Here is a 12917-nt window from a genome sequence, read left to right as displayed (position 1 = left end):
ATGGGTAATTTGGGAGTGGGTGCAGTGGATGGTTGCGTGCTTGTACTGGGAGGCTGGGGGGATTTGGGTTGGCATTAGGGCCATGTGTCTGTTTTGTTAGGACATGTTGGTTGGTGGGCCATGTGTCGGGCCTGCTGTCAGGTGCCCGTCAATGGGTGGGGGGACATGAGTCGGGGCCTGCTGGCAGGTGCTCGCCAATGGGGAGAGGTGGGTGGGTGGGGGACATGAGTCAGGGACTGCTGGCAGGTGCCCGTCAATGGGGAGGGGGTGTGTGGATGGGGGGACGAGTCGGGGCCTGCTGGCAGGTGCCCGTCAATGGGGGGTGGGTCGGTGGGTGGGTGTTAGGACATGAGTCGGGGCCTGCTTGCAGGTGCCCGTCAATTGGGTGGTTGGGTGGGGGGACATGAGTTGGGGCCTGCTGTCAGGTGCCCGTCAATGGGGGGGATGGGTGGGTGGGAGTACATGAGTCAGGGCCTGCTGGCAGGTGCCCGTCAATGGGGGGGTTGGTGGGCGGGTGGGGGGACATGAGTCGGGGCCTGCTGTCAGGTGCCTGTCAATGGGGGTGGGTGGGTGCTTGGGGGGACATGGGTTGGGCCTCCCAAGTGCATGGTGACATGTGGCCTACCTGCGGAGCATGCCCAGGGGTGATGGGCTGCCAGCGGGGCATGCCCAGGGGTGATGGGCTGCCTGTGGGGCATGGTCAGGGTGGATGGGCTGCCTGCGGGGCATGCCCAGGGTGGATGGGCTGCCTGTGGAGCATGGTCAGGGTGGATGGGCTGCCTGCGGGGCATGGTCAGAGTGGATGGGCTGCCTGCAGGGCATGCCCAGGGTGGATGGGCTGCCTGTGGGGCATGGTCAGGGTGGATTGGTTGCCTGTGGGGCATGGACAGGGTGGATGGGCTGCCTGCGGAGCATGCCCAGGGGTGATGGGCTGCCTGTGGGGCATGCCCAGGGGTGATGGGCTGCCTGCGGGGCATGCCCAGGGGTGATGGGCTGCCTGCGGGGCATGCCCAGGGTGGATGGGCTGCCTGCGGGGCATGCCCAGGGTGGATGGGCTGCCTGTGGAGCATGGTCAGGGTGGATGGGCTGCCTGCGGGGCATGGTCAGGGTGGATGGGCTGCCTGCAGGGCATGCCCAGGGGTGATGGGCTGCCTGTGGGGCATGGTCAGGGTGGATGGGCTGCCTGCGGGGCATGGTCAGGGTGGATGGGCTGCCTGCAGGGCATGCCCAGGGTGGATGGGCTGCCTGTGGGGCATGGTCAGGGTGGATTGGTTGCCTGCGGGGCATGGACAGGGTGGATTGGCTGCCTGCGGAGCATGCCCAGGGGTGATGGGCTGCCTGTGGGGCATGCCCAGGGGTGATGGGCTGCCTGCGGGGCATGCCCAGGGGTGATGGGCTGCCTGCGGGGCATGGTACCAGGGTGGATGGGCTGCCTGCGGGGCATGCCCAGGGTGGATGGGCTGCCTGTGGAGCATGGTCAGGGTGGATGGGCTGCCTGCGGGGCATGGTCAGGGTGGATGGGCTGCCTGCAGGGCATGCCCAGGGTGGATGGGCTGCCTGTGGGGCATGGTCAGGGTGGATTGGCTGCCTGTGGGACATGGGGAGGGGGAGGGCCACACTCGGCAGGACCCACACTGCCAAATCGCGTGTAAAACACCCTGCGCACCCCTCGTAATATGCGTACCCACTTGCGCCAGAGAAAACTCATGTAAAACTCCCCGCGCACCCCTATGAATATGCATACCCCCTCGCGCAAGTGTAAACGCATGTAAAACTCCCCGTGCACCCCCAGTATACATGCAAGCAGACGATCAACCCTCCCCATGCCCTGCAGGCAGCCCATCCACCCTGTGCATGCCCCGCGGGCAGCCCACCCACCCTGGGCATGCCCCACAGGCAGCCCATCCACCCTGACCATGCCCCGATGGCAGCCCATCTACCCTGGGCATGCCCTGCAGACAGACCTTCCATCCTGACCATGCCCCGCAGGCAGCTCATCACCCCTGGGCATGCTCTGCAGGCAGCCCACACCATAGAGGAGACATTTTCCACGCAATTTCGCTGACGCTAGCAAGGTACGCATCTTCCGAGGGGTGTGTGGGGTGTTTTCCACGCGTTTTCACTGGCGTGATCGAGGTATGCATATTCCGAGGGGTGCGCGGGGTGTTTTCCATGCAATTTCGCTGGCGCGAGCTGGGTACGCGTATTCTGAGGGGTGCACAGGGTGTTTTACAAATGTTTTTGCTGGCGTGAGCGGGGTGTGCGTATTCCGAGGGGTGCGCAGGGTGTTTTACATGCATTTTCGCTGGCGCGAGCGGGGTATGCGGGGAGTTTTCCACAGGTTTTTGCTGGTGCGAGCGGGGTATGTGTATTCCGAGGGGTGCGCAGGGAGTTTTCCATGCGTTTTCGCTGGCACAAACGGGGTACATGCATTCCAAGGGGAGCGCAGGGAGTTTTCCATTTGTTTTTGCTGGCACGAGCGGGGTATGTGTATTCCGGGAAGTTTTACACACGTTTTCGTGGTTGGGGGGCTGTATGCTAGTCCACTGGCCTTTGCGCCATGTACTGGATTTGTGTGATGTTTTTGGCGCATGGGGCGGGTTTGGGGGCGTAACTGGCGCTGCTGCAGGGTCGCTGTGCCACTCTCCGCCACGGCTGATTATGGATGTTAGCATCCATGAATAGGCTGTGCGTCAAAATGGTTTTTGGCGCACACGGTTGGCGCAGACTGGCGCACGCTCCCTCTGTGCGCCAGCCGCGTGCGCCACTTCTGCGCTAAATTCTATGAATGACCCTCTTTATGTACAGGCCTGATCGAGGAAACAGCAGCCGTCCAAATGTCGGTTTGCGGCTTTGGTCACTGTGTGTCAGTCTAGAAAATAACAATAGAAATCTTGAGAGAAAATGAAGACTGAATGGAAAAAGCTGAGATCTTTGAATGAGTAGTTGTTCAGCATCACTGACTCTGCAGCCAACTCGTCGATATAATTGCGCTCACAGACCAAATCAACAAATGGAACAGTCACTAAAAGTGGCAAATGGTAAACGTCAGCTCTCACACTTAGTAAAAAGATAATCTTGAAACCCTAATCATGCTCAAAGCATGATTACCAAAAGAACGCTGCAGAAGCAAACAGCCAAAATGTGGAGACAAAAAATAGCGGTCTCAATAAACATGACAGAACAGAAATGAACAACACAAATGTCTTATCACAGAAGAAAAGTATATCAGCCCAGTTGCAGCACAAGTAAATACACTGGCCCTCATTACGACCCTGGCGGAGTGGGTTACCGCCAGCGGTAATCGTGGCGGACCCGTCCGCCCTACTACGAGTTCCCGTAGCGCCATGGAGCCTTTCTCCGCCTGGTTTTACCGGGCGGAGAAATCCATGGCGCTAAGGGACCTCGTTGTTAATTACGCCACCGTACTTTACGGTGGCGTAATTAACGCCTTCCCCACTCCCATTATACCCTATGGGGCAAGAATGGGAATGGGGAAGGGCAAAATGGGGATTGGGGATTTACCGCTCCGCCAAGGTCGGCATGGGGTGGAAAATCCGCCAACCCCCATGGCGCTATCGGCAGCTTTCCGCCGTGCTCCGCGGTGCATTTAGCACCGCGAATTCTGCCAGGGTCGTAATGAGGGCCACTGACGTTGCATTGGCGCATACAAACAAATAAGCAATGCACATGTCGACTGAACACAAGGAAGTGGGGAGGAGTAAAAAACACACAGAAATGCATTGATCATAACAGACACACATGCGAGACATGAAACAGTAACATTGCCAATGTCCGAATCCTTACAGACAATGTGAAAACCCATGCACGGAAATTCCCTTACAGCATTGGGAATCCTCTTGACTGGTGCCCATGGGAGGGAAAGACCTCCATGAATCGATGGAGCCAAACTATGATGCTTTTGCATCAGCAGCAGCATAACTATAACACGTATCTATGCCTGTAAATCAATCCTCTCCACAGAAAGGTGTCTCACTATTGCAAGAGCCATGATAGGCTCCAGGCTGGACTGTTGCAATGCCTCATTCGCAGGCACCTCTGCTGGTAACCTCAACAAACTTCAAATGATATAAAACAACGCCTTAAGGACAGCATTGAACATAGCAAAAAAGAGCATATCTCCCAAGCCAGAACAGATGTACGCTGGCTGTCAATCCAAGAGCGCATTTGCTTCAAAACCATGAATGTAACCCATCAATGTATTTCGAACACTGAGCTAAGATACCTTGTGTCCAAATTCTCCAAAACTTCTGTCACAAGACTCACACAATCGTCCCACACAAAACACCTCAACACCCCGAGATTTTGACTGAAAGCACAGGCGGGGCCAGTTTCTCGGCAATCGCCGCCAAGAAATCGAACGCACTGCCACTCTCCTTGAGGCTGGAACAATCCTATTGGGCTTTCCGAAAGAAGCTCAAAACATTACCATTCTCCCAAGAAATCTAAGGAGTCAGATGCATCCCGCAACACCAAAAGTGGCCAATGTATTTTTTGTTAAAATGTTAAAATGTTTTATGGCAAGCTAATTCAAATCTCTTTACCAGCGCCTTGATGCCCGAGTGCTTAGCGCGCTATACAAATGAAAAATAAATAAATAAACGTGGAGCACTCACGCTCCTAAAAATAGTACGAATACAACCTACATCACACTGCACCACACCCTGCCCAGCTAACCCCACCAAGCTACCACTCCGGACAGACACTAAGTGCGGCAACCAGGAACACGCACACCTAATGCTCCAGCTTGAGGCAGCCCTTGAGTTCTTAGATCACACTCTAGGAGTGTACACAGACATGGTACAATGGCACACTACACAGAGCGCAAGTGCATGCAGAGCTACTGCTCAGAAAGGACCATTTACAAAATGTCCTGCACATGCTAGAGGACAACAGACTTAAAATTAAAGCCCCACATCCCATATTAGCAGAACCAAAAGTGCTGACCACACAATGCTATCATGACAGAGACCATGGGAATAACACACAAACGGGAACAATGTTTTCGCTGCAGTCTGTTTATCATGCATTGTGCTCGATCCGGACGTGTAAAGTTTAACAGGAGCATTTTTGTAGGAGCATTGCACTCTCTAACATTCTAGTTTATATCACTTAAGGTACTACATAATAAACTCTTTAACCAAGTACAAATACTGATTTTCCATAACACTGTAAAAGAAAGTCATGATTCTATTAAAGGCAGGGAGGCAAAGCGTTATGCTTTTCTCTACTCTACTTCTCGAGCAGCAAAACATTCAATAAATATTAAAGCATATAAACAAGGAAAATAACTACAAATCCTCTGGAAAGTGTTGTTTTCTGTAGTCCTAAACTTTAATGTTGTGTGTTGTGAAATCACGTGAGCAACATGACCAATCCTGTCGCTGTACGCTCTTCAGTAGGCCCTGAAAATCATCTCCACTAATCTTTCTTTCGCTATCCTGCTTGAATATCGCTCCTGAAACTCGAAACTTTGAAAAGTCCCAACTGTGATCTGAACTCGAAATCTCATAAACCGGTTGGCTTGGCTTCTGCACCTACAGAGGAAACATAAGAACAGATCCACCCTCAAATTATCAATCGCTAGCTGTCCACGCTTTTACACACCCCTCTAGTAGCCTTGCTCTATTCTAAGTATTGCTGCACAGCATTTGGCATAATCCTTAGCCTGTGTGTCCTTAATAGAATCATCACTTTGCTTGGCAATAGTATGGAAAATCTGCATTCAACGTCCAGACCAGAGTCTCTGATTATGCTTGTTCAAGGCTTACTCACCACCAATGAGAATACTTGGTCTATCGGTTTGAAATACGCAATGTATGCAGGCATTGTATCGCAGCTGCCGCGCTCTCGCGTCGAGTAACAACAGAATCACCATGGATACCCGACGCTGCGCGTAATGTCAGCGCGCCACACCCATTTTCCCAGAAACATAAAGAACAGCCTCACAATGGCGCCGCCGCTTCTGATTGAAATAAGTACTTGCGTATCTTGGTTTCCGTGTCCCTTGTCTTGATTACTCGCTTTGACCCTGTTTCTGCACTACCGACTGCTTTGGATCTCGATTTGGTACCTCTGTTCTTCTGATGGCCTGGTAAAGCACTATTGTTGTGTTTTGGACTGCTTTCCAGCTTGTCCCACGTTTATTGTGGTTTCTAACACTCTGAGTCTGTGGGCTTTTGGCCCTGGTATACTGCTGGTCCCTTGGGGGCTGTGTTGTGCACTGGACTAAGGATGATCTGCTGTTTTTCTGTGCACCATCCCATTGTTAGTGCGTCCTCATGGTAGGTCCCCAATAACCATACTAGCCCTTCCTTTATCCCTTTTCCGCTCTTGCTTTGACCTAGAACTGATATTATGGTCATTCAACACTCACAGGACTTCACTCTATGTCTAATTAGGCAAGGTTAGGTAAGGTACACATTATGCAGGAATCATACTCCCCCTTCACAAATCACTCCAGTCAATTCATGCTTCTATGCTCTCTTTTCTATTTAGCGTGAGAACAGAGCCTTTTTTGCCACCAGATGAACCCTTGAAATACTGGCTGAGCCCCAAGCTTCTTCAGGTATGTGCTGACCTATTTTCTTGCATTTCATATGTACAATACAGTGTTGGTACTAAGAAATATCCTTATTTCTACAGCTTGCCGTGTGCCTGGTGGGACTTTTGCTCTTTCATTCGATCTACACCTTTGTTTGTGTTCAGTAAACAAACAGAGGGGTGTATCAAAAGAAAGGTCACCCTCATTGAGGAGACCCTACCTTTTGGGTCTGCAAGATCACAGTAGTGAACAATAGTCCTTCTTCTCATCCTTTGATGAGTACTGACACAAATCTTTGGCCCAAATACCAATACCAAAAATTTACGGTCTCCTCTAAACACACATCGTGTAGGAGGAACGGGCACCAAATACTTGTCCTCTGATCTTAAAGACTGTGTAGGTTGATACCGCTTTAGTTTGTCCGCTAAGCATCTAGGTGCTAGATTATTCAGATATTTATAAATCATGTAGCCAACTTTAAACATTATCCAGTCTTCCACTGCAGCCAGTGAACAGACCGACGCAAACTAGAAATTGGTGTAGATTTCTTTACCCTGAAAACTAGCCTGACTGCTGCATTCTGGGCTTTTTGTAGTTAGTGTATTTGTTTGGTAGGGGCCCCGGTCAGAAGACCATTACAATAGTCCAGCTTGGAGTTAACCAGGGCTCCTACCACGGTGGCATGGTCTTTCTGGGGAACATAGTGAAGAGCCTCTGAAGTAGGCAAAGGTAATAAAAAACAGCCTGTACTTTGGCTGAGACCTGACCTTCGCAACCCAGGTCACTTTGCCATATGCAAATCCAGATACCTCTGGCCCCACCATGCTGGCATGATCTGCATCATACTCACTTGTTACATCATTGCCTGCGCGAGAGTTCTCGCAATCATCCCGAAGGGGGGAATGGCATATTCCGCTTGAGGACCCCAGATCTGTAGCAAAGCATCCGTCACCACCGCTTCTGGGTTCGGCCTCCAACTGTAAAATCGTGTGAGCTGTCTCGTCGGTCTTGAGGCAAATAGATCTGTTTGACATGGTCCTCTCACTCGCACCAGCTCTTGTAAAACCGTTTCATACAACTGCCACTTGCTGGAATCTCTGAGATATCTTGAATTCCAGTTTGCTACCTGATTGGCGAGACACAGTAGATATTCCGCTTTCATGCATGTCTCTCTTTCGAGACAGAAATGCCAACATTTCTTGGCCAAATCCGCAAGCTATTTGGACCTTGTCTCTCGCAGCCGGTTGATATACGTCACTGCTGAGATGTTGTCCATCTTCAGGAGGGTCCAACATTTGACCTTCTTCTGAGACTAACATTTTACTGCAAAGGAACCTGCCAGTAGCTCCAGGCAGTGGATGTGGAGTGTGAGTTCCTCTTTTGACTATCTTCCGCTGGTTGAGACCTTTCCGCAATAGGCTTTCCAGCCCCTCAGCTGGCATCTGACTCGATTATTAGGTCCCGGCAGGATCCTAAAATCACCACCTGGTTCCATGCTTCCATGTGGTGACACCACCAGGACAATTCCTTCTTGCCTCCTGTGACAGGAGAATCTTCTGGCCGTTAGATAGCCATTTTCTGAGGTGCTGGATTTTTAAGCTTTGTAGTAGCCAGTAGTACAGGGACCTGGAGAAATTGCAAGAATTGGCAATGCTAGGGGACCCACTAGTCTCGCAAGTTGTCTGAGGGACAACAAGTCCTTTATCAGCAGTGACTTGTTTTCCCTTTGGATGGCATTCACTTTGCTAGGAGAAGACTGAAGGTCCGCTGCATTGAGCCTATCACAAAACCCAGGAACTCCAGTGCCTGGGATGGGAGGCTCTCTGATGTCTCCCAATTCACTAGAAACCCCAGTTCCCCCAAAAAGGAAGTTGCTTAGTTCACTTGCACCCGTAGTAACTGGTTGTCTTGGGGCATAATGCACATATCGTCCAGATCGATTATGAGTCTAATACGTTGCTTGCACAGCTTGCTCACCACTGTTTTCGGAAGCTTGTTGAAGCACCAAGGTGCAGACGAGAGACCGAATGGGAGTCAGGTGAGTTCCCGAATTCAACCCTGTCACCTGAATTGAAGGAAACGCCAGTGGGGTTTGTAATTTGAAACCGCTAGGTAAGTGTCCCTGTGATCAATATGGGCCAGCCAGTCTCCTCTCTGTAAGGTGTCCCAGATGAGGTGAATCCCATCCATCTGGAAATACTGTAGACTAGGAATGCATTCAGCACTCTGAGGTTGATGACTGGTCTCACTTTGAGCTTCCTCTTCACCAGAAAGAGATTGCACACAAACTTGCTGGTGTTGAGTTTCTCTGGGGCGATTATGCTTTTCGTTTGCAGTTCGATTACCTCTTTTGTCATAAGTTTCCAGTCCTCCTCTGACATAACAATAGGAGGTGAAGGGTGCTCTTGCACAGGGTCTTGGTATAATTCCAAACTAACCCCCCGACTGTCCGCAGGACAGAGTGGTCCCCAGTGATCTCTTCACACTTCCATATGCGCAATTCTAGCTTCCCTTTTATGTTGAGAATCACTGTGCTCACAAGTGCGGAAGACGGCAATGTCATCACTCTCCCCTGAACTGGCAGCCTGTGGTCTGCCGGCATTCCTCTATCCTTTGCCCCTACCTCTTCTCTGGAAAGGGAAGAAGGGATTGGGCTTCCTGTCTTCCTGGCTATGCCAGGAAACTCTGTTATTGGTAGACCTCCGGAAAAATCCTCGGCTGGCAGAGCGGCCCCTTCCTCTGCCAGCCCTTCCAAAAATGATTGGCAAGAAAACTTTCTTAAGAGGTGCCTGTTTTTTTTCCAAAACAGCGTATGTGCTAGCAAACCTTGCCATGTCCTTTACGAAGGACTTGCCATATAACATGTCTTTTGCGGCAGCTGCCACTTCTGAGTTGGCCAGTTCTCCCAGCTTGGGGTCAATCATCTATAGGATTTTTGCTAGTGGTCCGACGTCATCCAAATGTTTGTTGTAACAGGTTTTCCAAGACCTTTCAATTCCATTCTAGTGTGAGGAACCCGCAACTTTGGATATACCCCTTTTACACCCCTGCGTGAAGCACAGGGTACGTGACACGAGAGGTTTGCATAGCATGATGGGCAATTAAGTCAATGAACTGCAGAGTACCTCATAAACGTCTTATAAAACATCTTTCCAAAACAATCTTTTTTCTGCCCCCACATAGGGTTCTTTTTTTCCTGCCCTGAGGAAGGCTTTTATGGATGCCACCACTGCTGACACACCGAAACGTGAATTAATGCCCAGAAGATAAGAAGGGGCACTGCTAAACATTAGATTCTGAACATTCACGTAGGCAGATTTAAGGCATGATTATTAATTAATCATGCCTCAATCTGCAGGGTGTTATTAGGTATACCCTGCAGTACCTCATAACTTGAATTGTGAATTATTATTGTATGTTTTTTCAGAATTTTGGTGTTGGTTAAATTTTGCCTTTTTTGTCATATGAGTCACTGTACTATATTATATATTTTCTTTGTTCACATTATCATTGTTTTGATTCAGTATTTGTATCCCAACATCGCTCTTACAAGATATGTTCTTTGAGTTTGTTATGTATACCTTAAAAATATAAAAATACAATTAACAAACATTTGTGATACTCTCTGTGACTCTTCTTGCACGATATCTTCATAAATGATCAAAATGTATGCAACACACTGAGTTGTTTGCAGCATGGGCACATTTTTCTTGTTTACTATAATTGCCTTCTTAACATCACTGCTGTACTTGCCCATGAACGTCAACATTTGCAGGTCTATCTCTGGAGTATCTATGCCTTTCTCTTGCAGCAAGGGCCTGGGACACTCTGCCCTGTGCTTGTACCTAGCCTCTTTATGCAACGGCATGCAGAGACATTTGCCTAGGTATCGCGCCATCTTGGTCGAGTGTTCCCATTCTGCAGACTGTGGGTGGATGAGCGAATCTGGGTCAAACTCATGCTCAGATGGTTCTTCGTGGTCTTCCTTATCCCTCTTTCTTTTCTTCACTCGGGCACTGTTCTTATTCGACACCTCTGAGGTCGAGGGGATGTCAGACTCTTTGTCTATGTTGTAAGCCAACAAATCAGAGTATTCTTCACCCTGCAGCACTTCATCTGGGCTAGAAGCAGTGGTCGAAGTGTATAAAAAAAAAGTAGGGGAACCATGTTCCCACTGCCCGCACCCTTCCTCCCCGCCCCCACCCCTTTCCTCCCCACCACCAGTGCCAATCCGCCTGCCGCCAATTCTAATCCCCTACCTGGGTCCTTCGCTGCCTACACTCCACCCCACAATATTTTACAACAGTACTATCAAGGCTGAAGAAAACAATGCATTTAAATGGCCACCATTACCCTGAAAGCATACAGCTTGATGCAGCCTCCCTTTTCCATTCACTCACCCAATTGCACCTCTTAAAGGACATGCCCATGACTGTAGCTAAACACACACACCTCTCCCATTACCTGCAAAGACCACTATGATTAGCAATATCTAATCCCCCGCACTATCGTGAGTGGGGGTTTAGATTCTATTAAAGACAAGGAGGCGAGTATTATGCTTTCAATCTTTACTACTGACAAAATAGCAGCAAAGAAAAAACTTTTGTTAAAACAGTAACTTTTCTTTTAAAAACAGAAAAACACATGAAACCATAAGCACACACTGCAGGAAACCAGTCCAAGATGGGGCTCAGAGCCAGCCCATGAACCAATCAGGATGAACCCACCCCCATAAATGTCCTTTTCTCTAAGTACAACTCCTCTTCTGAAGCTGCAAATGACGCCCTAATAAGCGAAACATAAAAGGTCCACAGTCCAACCAAAGAATAGTTCAGCCGACTCCTCAAGGCACAGACACCAGAGATCTTCCACTGATTCACTTTTCCCAAGATCATCAACCCGAAGCAGAAAAAAACAGACAAATGTTAGCACCGTGGGTAGGTGGGTGGGATAATACTCGCCTCCTTGTCTTTAATAGAATCTAAACCCCCACTCACGATAGTGCAGGGGATTAGGTATTCTATGGCACGACAAGGAGGCTCATATTATGCAAGTTTAAAGCCCTTGCATCACATTGAAAACCACATGATAAATCCGTTTATGATAAAACGTCTTAAAAGTAGATTCCCTGGACCAATCAGCTGCTTTAGGATCTGCTCCAAACCGCCACCAAGGAAAGCCGCTTTTGATGCCATAGCACCTCTAACCGAATTAGCTCCAAAGGAAGAGATGTTAATACCAGCCTCTTCCATAACCCATTTAACCCATCTAGCCAGAGTAGCTGAGGACACTGCCTTATAGGGTTTACGGTAGGAAATAAGCAGCTGAGAGGTACCTGGGGGACAAAGCTCAACCGGATAAGAAACAAAAGAAATCATACATTTAGTTCTCTTAGTCACAAACAAAGTCACCCCCTGAGGAGAGAAGATCTTGTTGTCTACATCAAGAGCTCTAATGTCAGACACTCTTTTAATGGAGACAAGACATAGCAACATTGCTAACTTTGAAAAAAGTTGTTGTAGGGATAATTCCTGATTATGAGGCCAAGTAATAAATAAATTCAACACCTTATTAACGTCCCACAGAACTGAATACCTGGCTTTAGGAGGAACCTTAACTCTAATGGACTTCAGGGCTTTTCTGACCAAGAAATGCTTCCTAACCGGTTCCCCTTTTACCAGAATATGGCCAGCTGATATCGCCGATCTGAACCAGTTAATTGTTCAATAGGCTTTGCCCTCTTTGAACAATTCCACTAACAAATTTACTATGTCTACTGGAGGAGCAAAAATGGGATTGAGGTGTTTAGCCATACACCAGCTAACCCAGCGGCCCCATGCTTAGAAGTACCCTGCCTTGGTGGAGGATGACCAAGAATCCTTGATGATGCTAATAGAGTCCTGCGAAAGGCCTCTGAAGCACCAGGAAGAGCTGAAATCTTCCAAACCATAAGGGAAAGATGTCCTTGAAGGACCAGGCTGTGTGGGAGACCCGCGGGTCCGTGAGGAGCTGGGGGTGGTGAGGGAGAAGACAAGGAAAATCTACGGCCAACTCCAGGAGAGCAGGAAACCATACCTGAGAGGGCCAGAACTGGGTCACTATTACCATGGTAGCAAATTGACTGCACAGTTGCACCAGAGCTCTGGCTATCATGGAGAATGGAGGAAAAGCATCGTGTCGAGGGCCCGACCAGTCTTGGAGGAACGCATCGGTCGCCAGAGCTAGGGGGTCTGGTCTCCAACTGTAAAACCGAGGAACCTGGCAGTTGGGACAGGAGACAAATAGGTCTATCTGAATGGGACCCCAAAGAGACTGAATCAATCCAATAATACTCTTGTGCAGTATCCAATCG

This window comes from Ambystoma mexicanum, chromosome 1p (genome assembly GCF_040938575.1).
Source record: "Ambystoma mexicanum isolate Mex_15411 chromosome 1p, UKY_AmexF1_1, whole genome shotgun sequence".
NCBI classification, from domain to species: domain Eukaryota; kingdom Metazoa; phylum Chordata; class Amphibia; order Caudata; family Ambystomatidae; genus Ambystoma; species Ambystoma mexicanum.
The sequence above is the reverse complement of the archived record's forward strand: the minus strand, read 5'-3'. Positions refer to the sequence as shown.